The sequence below is a fragment of the Zingiber officinale genome, chromosome 9A (genome assembly GCF_018446385.1).
Source record: "Zingiber officinale cultivar Zhangliang chromosome 9A, Zo_v1.1, whole genome shotgun sequence".
In the NCBI taxonomy this organism is placed as follows: Eukaryota; Viridiplantae; Streptophyta; class Magnoliopsida; order Zingiberales; family Zingiberaceae; genus Zingiber; species Zingiber officinale.
In genome coordinates, this window is record NC_056002.1 from 42,949,823 (window position 1) to 42,959,141 (window position 9,319).

Genomic DNA, 9,319 nt, shown 5'->3' on the forward strand with positions numbered 1-9,319 from the left:
AGTAATTTTAATTAAATGATAAAAAATATTTTAATATAAAACTACTCAATTGACTACTATGGAAGCTAAGATAACATTGAAATATCTTTTAGGAGTCGATGTAGTTGATACTACGTTTATTCTAATAAGGGCTAGACTTGATTTTCACCAGATGTAAATATCTAACCAGGTATCATTATTTTTTTCATATAAATAGTCATTATATTAAGGTAAAATATCATTCATTTAGTTATTTATATTTTATCATGAAATTGATTGATCCTGTCCAAGCATTGAGTCGACGGACACTGGAGGCGTGACACTCTCCGTTGTCTCCGACTGGTGATGTGGATCTCTGGCGAATCTACAAAGAAGTCGAGCCGGGAAGAGGTTCCGACGACGACCCTCCGACGCTCAAGTCAGGCAATGAGGAAGAGTAACTGTGGCTACAGTGATGAGAATTCTGCATACCTCCGTCGAAGTTTGGAGTCCTTATATAAGACCCCAGGGAGGCGCGGGCATGCTTCTCGATGCGTGCACGTTTCCCCAAACATACCTCCAAATGAGTGTGTCAGAAAATCATGTCTGATACCCTTCCGCAATCGTCCGAGCTTATCCCTGACGTGACGATGGAAGCTTCCACCGTACGATACTCTGTCCGGTCCGGCCGCCGACCATGTTGCTTGTCGGCGATGGGCTTCTTGAGGATGATGTTTACCAGCTGTCCCTTTCGTCCTTTTGCGTCTCTTGTCTGTTCCAGGGTCAGGCGGTCTTGCCGTTCGGCGCTCCTAGAACTCGGGTACGTGTATGTATTGAACCGAGCGGGAAGATCCTCGGTCCTACGCTCAGATGAGATCGCACCTCAGTGATCTGTGCTTCGACCGAGCGGCATGTCCGCTCGGCCCATAAGCTCCTTTACCTTAAGCGTCGGAAGCTCGACCTGTGGTCGAGCTATATTCCGATCGGGCTGGAGGACATTCGGTCGACTGGTCAGATGTTCTGTCTGCTTGGTAGGACCTTGGGGCTGCCCCTATTGACTTTTGACCTCCACGTGTCGTTGACCGCCGTCGGCGAGGGTGTCCCGTCCTTACCACCGGATCACTGATGATATTGAATTATTTGGGATGAATGATATCATTTATTTTCCCAGATAAGATAACATTGATATAATAATATTTACGAAATGAAAATAAGATAACATATTATTTAATATTTTATAGATATAAAAAAAATCTCTTTTAACGAAAATAATAATAATAAGGGACTCCAATTTTTTTTTTTTTAAAAAATAAAGATCCAACCGAAATTTGGCCCAGTTCAATCATACAAACTAAAACTGAAACTTGGCCGAAACCAATTTAAAAAAAAAAAAACAATCGATAGATGCTTTCGTCACGGTGAGCGCCTTTGCCAACCCATCCACACGAAAAGGAAAATAGATGCTTTCATCGCGCTGCTGCACTTTGTTGACTGTGAACTGTTAATGATATTTGATATTGACACCAACAAATAGCATGGCCCATGAATACTAATGCTTAGCCATTTCCTTCTTTTTATTTATTTATTATTTTTCAGAATAATATATGTCCAATATCTTCTCTGCCGATTGAGTCACCATTAATTAATAGGGTTTCACTGTTTCAGTGTCATGGACAAATAGATATTCAACTTCCAACATTTGAATGTAAAATTGTAGTTTCTTTTATTCATGATCAGAAATCGTTATTTTAGAAACAGCTATTCTTTATTGTTTCTTTCGATAATGTATATTCTTACTCTATTCTCTCTATTAAATATTCATTATGGACGTGGATAGAGTGACCTCCGGTCGTAGCTTGCAGGGAATATGTTGATAATAATTTTGGTATTAAAAATATGGTAGGACTCTATTTCGATAATAATATTTCTACATCTTACTTGTTGAACGACTCATCATTAATAGTGATAGGGTGAGGACATCACGTGGCTTGATCAACTTAAAAGCCACACAATGCATACACTCTACTATGAAAACTACTCTTTCTCGAAAACAATTCAGAGATGTCGAAATCTTGTACAAGCTCAAATACAAAAAATGTAAACTAAGGTTACAAAGAAATCGAAAATAACTTTACAACATGGTGACAAAAGACGAATACGCTCGCCCCCAGCGCCCCCGCAAACCCGTCCTAGGACCAACACCGAGGAGGTAAATCACGGGCGGCTACTAGCCTTAAAATAACTTTACAACATGTGGCAAAAAAAAAAGGCGATTCGCTCGCCCCCAGCGCCCCCGCCAACCCGTCCCTAGGCCAACACGGAGGAGGTAAATCACGGGTGGCTACTTAGCCATTAGTGCAAATGGCCAAGACATGGGGGAGGTTATGCTCGGTCACGCCGAGTTTCGATCCCAAGACCTCATGTGACAACACCCCATGTCTTAACCATCGCACCGCCCCGAGGGGACAAAATAACTTTACAACATGAACCTTGCTTTGCTTGTTTTTTTTTTCTTAATTTAGATTGCCTCTTGGTGGTGAAAATATAACAACACTTTTTCTCCAAACACCTAAGAACCGGTGACCAAGATGTGTGAGAGAGTTTTTTTTTTCCAAACCTTCGTGAAAATCCTTTTCTAGGGTACACTCGACGTCTCACAATTGATTCAGCTTTTCTCTAATCGATTGCCACATCATCCGACCGTTTGTGTACCTGCAGAATGACTCTTTTTCGAACCCTAATTAATTGACGAGTCATCCCAATCGATTTAGAAGGCTTTAATCGATTATCCAATTGATTCCATGATCCTCTATTCTCTCACGAAAAGGCATGAATCGATTGGCTTAATCGATAAAGACTTCTTAATCAATTGTCTCAATTGATTCTTCCTCCTTGTGACAAAATATTATCGAATCAATTGACTCAATCGATTAAAAGTGACTGAATTGATTAGGTCAATCGATTTAACCTTGTTTTCGCAAATTCCTCTTCGCGAAACTCCTGGCCTTAATCGATTGGTCCCATCGATTTGACTCAGCCCAATCGATTGACTAATTTATTCAGACTCTTTTTGTGTTCTCACAAGAATCTCTTAATCCATTATCTAATCGATTAACTTAGGGTCAATCGATTGCCCAACCCTAACTTGCTTAATCCAAGTCTAGGGTTCCCTTGCCTAACATTCGATCAACATAACCATGACCTATTGGGGCTTCCTCACCAAGTGTCTAGTAAACCTTTGACCTATTTGGACTTTCTTTTTGCCAACTTTCCATTAGACTTTCAAATATCAAGTGCGGTCCTCCTTGATCCACTTGGATTTTCCTTTGCCAATGTATGCTCCTCTCATGCCCATTTGGACTTTTCTCTGCCAATGTGCGGTCCCCCTTGACTCGCTTGAACTTTCTTTTACTTAACCTCCAGTTAGGACTTTACCCTTGCCTAACCCTCAAGTTAGAACTTGTCTTGCCTAACCCTCAAGTTAGAACTTGTCTTGCCTAATCTCTAGTTAAGACTTTACCCTTGCCTAACCTCTAATTAGAACTTTTCCCCTGCCTAACCCTTGAGTTAGGATTTTACCTTGCCTAACCTCTAGTTAGGACTCTCAGTTAAGTATTTGGTCCTCCATGACCTACATGAGTTCTCTCTTATATATTGTCAAGTATCTGGTCAACATTGACCTACTTAACCTCTTCTTCACATATTATCCCAATATCGAAACTCAAGCTTGAATCCACTTGAGCTTAGTCAAACTGGTCAACCTTAACCTGAGAACGATTGCACCAATAATCTCCCAATAATCTCTCATTTTTTTTAATATTTGACAATATATTTAAGTTAGGCTAACCCATATTTGCCCAACTCCATTCTTCATCCCAAGCCAAGTGTAAATGTGGGTTTCTAACTAAATCCAACATTTTCTCCACCTTTGACATACATAAAAAACTCTTCACCTTAAGAGTCCATTTTATCAAAGAGTTCAATGAAAGTCTCATACCTTTCATTGTAACCTATGCTCAACCTTAAGCATATCACAATGATTTGAAGTTCCTAAACCTTTAGGAAATCTAAAATTAAAGTTTTGAGCTTGAAAATTTAACTTTGAATCCAAACCTTCTCTTAAACTTCAAATTAGTCACCTTTAACCATTTATTTTTTATTTTCATTAAGAAAATTATCCTTAAATACTTATTAAAGTACTTTGAAGTGTTAGGGATGGTTAACTCGACTAATTCTGGTTTAATAAACTGAAATCAGACAATTTCAGCCAAAATCAGCCTTCTTAATCGATTGGTTTTATCTATCAATCGATTATAGCCTCTTTAAATCGATTGAAGTTGGGATACAATCTATGACGCCCGTCTTAATTGATTGATCCAATCAATTACGGAGTCTTGATCAATTATTTGATCAATTCCTCGAGCCTCTATGCTCGTGGAAATTCACCTCAATCGATTGCCTTAATTTATTAGGATATTGTAATCGATTGACCTAATCGATTACCATAACTGAATTTCTGATTTCAATTTTAGCTCGAAATTTAGAAATCCCTAAATAATTCTATGATTTAATCATGAAAATTTATGTAGACATTATTTATATCATATATTATAATGGAAAAAATAATTTTCTATGAAAATCACTCTCATTTTTAAAGATTGATACAAAATTGGAAACCTTTAAAAATTTCAATATTTCACTCTACTTTATATTTAACTAATCAATGATGATTCCTATCAAAAGATAGACTTCACCAAGATTTTCTAAACTGATTTAAAATATAAAATATAAAAATATTTTTTAAAATAAAATTTTCAATCATATTCTTTGGGCTAAATGCACATGACTCGTATATTAGTTTTTCTATTGATTGGACTTCATATAATCATTTGTGTTGACAATACTAAAACTCAAAAAGATGCACTAAATTAATACCTTGAGTTTTATTTATCTTCCTAACATCTCACATGTATTTAATGTGTCTCAATACACATATAAGTCATCCTTATAGTTTTTATGAGATGAAAATTAGGTTTTTCCTAACTAAGGGCTTATGCATTTCTAATTAAGCATTTAGGTTTTGATCATCCAACCTAAGATGTCAATTGATGCCATTATTGTCCTAAATTACAAGAATTTAAAACCATGCATGATAATGATTATGACATACATCAAATGCATATTTTCAAAAAGAAATCGATCATATCTAAATGATGCATGTATGACATGACATGACATTTTTCATATGAATATGAATGTAAAATATGATATCTTGACTGTAAGTATCCAAAGATAGTTTTCATGTGGTTAACCAAATTAAGTTAGGTTGTGTTTGATGCCTTGTGTTTAAGTGTGCAGAAACTTAGGAGCGCAAGAAGTCGAGTGGAAGGCGCGGTGGAGAAGAAGGATGGAACGAGAATCAAGCCGACTGATTTGATGCATCTGAGGGACGAGGAGCTGTAGAAGAGTATATCGATGGATGAGAAGAACGTGCACAACGTTCGAGAGATGAAAAGCCGAGGAGGAAGCCTAATCGAGGAGAAGGTAGGAGTTGGGTTTAGGTGAACTCAACTTCGGATAACAAAAGCATCATCCATGTAAAGAAGATAAATCGACTTCAAGGCTTCATAGGCTGGAAGCCTGCTCGCTGCCTTGTGGAAGGCACCTTCCATGGGCTGGAAGGTGCCTTCCAGCCAGTGGAAGGTGCCTTTCCTAGCTGTTACCTGAGGATAAAGTTTTATCCTCAGTGGATAAAATCTATCTGATGGAAGGCACCTTAGACCACTTTAAAGGTGCCTTCAAGCTATGAATAACATTTTTCAAGAGCAATAAAAAGACCTTGAACCTAAGAAATATTTAACAACTCCTGTATTTATTTCGTAGCATATTTCTGAGCTTTCAACGAGTGTAAGAGGTTTCTCTGCCTTTAATGAAGGAGACTTTTTAGTGCTTTCATTTACCTTAGATTAACAACCACCTAGGTTGTAATCAAGTAATTTTCCACCTATTTTTATTTTATTAGTTATTTATTTAATTTATTATAATTATGCTACTAATCTGAATTGAAAGATGAGGAAAAGTGTTAGTTTTATTTGTGTAGGCAATTAACCCCCTCTTGTCGGCCCCCGCTGCACCAATAAGTACTATCAGTGTAAAACATCAGAAAAATGACGAATATTAATAAGGGAATTTTTTGAATTTTTTGGACATTTTTCAATAATTTTTCGGAGCTCGTACGGACGAGTTAACGGGGATAAAAACGGGGTCCGGAAAAGCCTGTTTAGGCTACCCAGTTTTAATAAGGAAAAGTTTTATTTTTCTTTTCCTTTTCCCTTTTCTTTTTCCTTATATTTTTTTCTCTCCTCGTTACTGTGCCGAGCCCGAGCCCTCATCCACTCCACTCTTCTTCTCTCGCGCCCGACGCCGACCCTAACCGTCGGCCGGCGGTTTCTTCCTCCCGAGCCGCACACCCGAAGACCTTTTCTTCATCTTCTTCTCCACCCGAGCCGAAGCTTTCCCCTGCCCTAAAATCGCCGAAAGCTTGCTCTATGCCCACTGGTGCCGACGCCGAGCACTGCCGCTCTTCCTCAGCCCTAGCCGCCGCACGGGACATTGCCGGCCACCAGGACCGACCCAGGCCGCTGTCGCCGTGGGGATCCCAGCGCCGCCGACGCCCTTCTCCCGTTTCTCTCTGCCCTAGTTTTGCACAGTGTCACCGCTACCACAACCGGCAACCGGCTGTCCTCCCTCTGCCGACGCCGACTCCTCCACTGTGCAGTGCCTAGCCGACTCCTCCACTGTGCAGTGCCTAGCCGACTCCTTCCTTTGTCCTAGGTTCCCTCTTGTTGCTGGATCCGAACCCTAACTCCTCTGGGTTGGGTTGTGGTCAGCCTACCCGACTGGTAATTTTTCCTACTGCGCCACCAGCTGCTTCTCCGGATCTTATGTTGGATTTGTTGGCTGATAACAGTGGTATTTGTCACTGATTTCTCACAGCAGCTTCTCCGGATCTTGGCAGTAAGTTCTATAGGATTTGAGCAGTGTTGAGGCATCAGGGAATATGGGTAAGGTTGGTGTTAAGTTAATTACTGTTGAGGTGAGTATGGGAAGATGAACTTGATGATTTCGATGGTTTGAGCTATTGGTATTACTTTTGTTATGTAAGCATAGGGTTAATTATATTAAATCCTGTGTAGACCTTATATGGTGATTTCCTTTGCAGACATTGTTGGAGAAAGCCCTAATCGCTGTGATCTTCCTTTTGTGTGATCCAGAGGTAAGGCTTAATGAATACAATTAAATATGTTGGTTGATTTTTGGTGTAATTAGGGTTAATAAAACTAACCTTAGATGGTCGATGGATTAGAAATTTATTTAGCTATTTGTTTATACTTAGCTAAATTATACTATTTATCACAGGACCTTGACGCGAGACAAGTTTCTTAACGTCCGGATTTGGACTGATTGGATCTTTCCTATTGGAGGCGGGTACCTCTTGACTTATCTTTTATGATATCGTCATTGGATATGTATAGTATTTTATAACTACATGCAATGAACATGTTTGCCTTTGGTATGTCACTGTTTGATATCCATAGCATGTTAGGTTTGTCACCTGTGATTATATCTCGTGATTTGTTGCCATGATTATCTTGTTACCATGAGTATCTTAGTTTCTAGAGTGACATACCATGCTTACTGAGGTTAGGACTAGGATTTGGATTGTTGTTTCTGGCCTGTGTATCTAGATTATCTGATACTTAGGTTTTTGTGCCATATCAGATTTGTGTACCTCTATTTGTATATCATATATGATTCGGGTGTTTAGACCCTGATTCTTTGATCTGTGTATATTGTTGGTACATATGCTATGGAAGAGGGATATGATTTGGGTCTAGGTTGTTATACCTTAGAGGACTTGTATACCCTAGATCCGTGGATTTGACTTACTGATACTGTGGTACCCATATTATGTATATATGGATTTTCCTATGCAGATCAGGATATTCCATACTTATTATGTTCAGGACATAGGGTTTTTGATATTCTATCTGACCTGTGTACTCTAGATCTTGGTATGTGACCATCGCTTTTACAGTACCCATTTTGTATGTATGGATATGGTTATGTTGATCAGTTTTTGCCATGCTTAGTGTCATGCATCATGATTGCATGCTGTGCGATAGTCGACTCCATTGTCGTTGAGCACATCGCCAGTTACATGGATCTGCACACACCACCACTCATGGGTTAGTGGTCGATTCAGGCAGTGTGTGTTGCAGCAGGACTTTGTTTGACTACGTTAGTCCGCTCATGGGTAGTGTGACACAACGTGTTAGCCGGCAGGGATTCCTCATCGGGAGTTGAGAGCATTGAGCTCCCCATTTATGATTTGGGGTCACAGGACAGGAGTACTCCGACAAGATCCCGCCCACTCGGTCACTCATCGGGAGCGACGACAGAGTGCACGGTTGTCACAGCCCTACCCTCGGTCTCGCCATTTGTGTGAGAGGACTGACTGGGGGTGACCAGGACGCATCATTGACATCATATGCATTGATGCATTTATTTCTTGTGATTGTGTTTGCTGCATTTATTTGCTGCATTTGGTTGGATGCATATGTTTGACATGCATACGTGATTTAGGCACTTTCGGTTTGACGACCCTTTTGTTTGGATAGGAGTTCCTGGTGAGTACAACTTCCTTAGTTACCTTTCGGTTTGCATCTTTCCTAGATATATGATTAGGAAGCTGTATTCCATGTTTATTGTTGTTAGATATATCTTACTAGGCATGTCTATTGGTATTACGAGTTGTTGAACTCACCCCGTGGACTCTATATTTTTCAGACCGAGTTATTTATGGTGTCGCTTGGAGCATCCTGTCTGGTCCCCACGTCACATCAGAGGACTTATCGGTTTCACGTATGTTTTGCTTGTTTTATGTATCAGTTTGTTTAGCTCGGTACTCTGGTTTTATTTTTGGAGAGTTGATGTTGTTATGTGATGTTTTGTATTTGTTATTGGTTGTGTAAGCCTAGCCGGCTAGCAGTTTTGTGTTTTGGTTTTGGTACAGCCATATTCTCTTATTATTATTTTCTTTTTTCTTGTATTATACAGTGGCTGAGGTATATTGTGCATGTAGAAATGATTCAGATTGTCAGCCGTACAGGGGAGGTGCTGCCGAAATTTCTTCGGACAGGGACTCCCCTGGGGCGTGACAATTTAGTGGTATCAGAGCAGGTATACGATACTTGCTATGTGTTTTGGATTTTTGAGATTTGTCTGATATCAATTTATTTGGTATCAGAGATCGACTTACGTGTCTTATTTTTCCGGTGTTTCGGATTTTGTGTTTTGG

At 39.6% G+C, this 9,319-nt stretch overlaps 1 long non-coding RNA gene across 1 annotated transcript; it reads left to right on the top strand.

Moving 5' to 3' along the window:
• Positions 1 to 6,768: 6,768 nt before the first annotated feature.
• LOC122021360 lies at positions 6,769 to 7,438 on the top strand. Its single transcript, XR_006122517.1, has 3 exons — positions 6,769 to 6,860; positions 6,955 to 7,234; positions 7,378 to 7,438. It is a non-coding gene; the product is annotated as an uncharacterized LOC122021360 (long non-coding RNA).
• Positions 7,439 to 9,319: the final 1,881 nt, after the last annotated feature.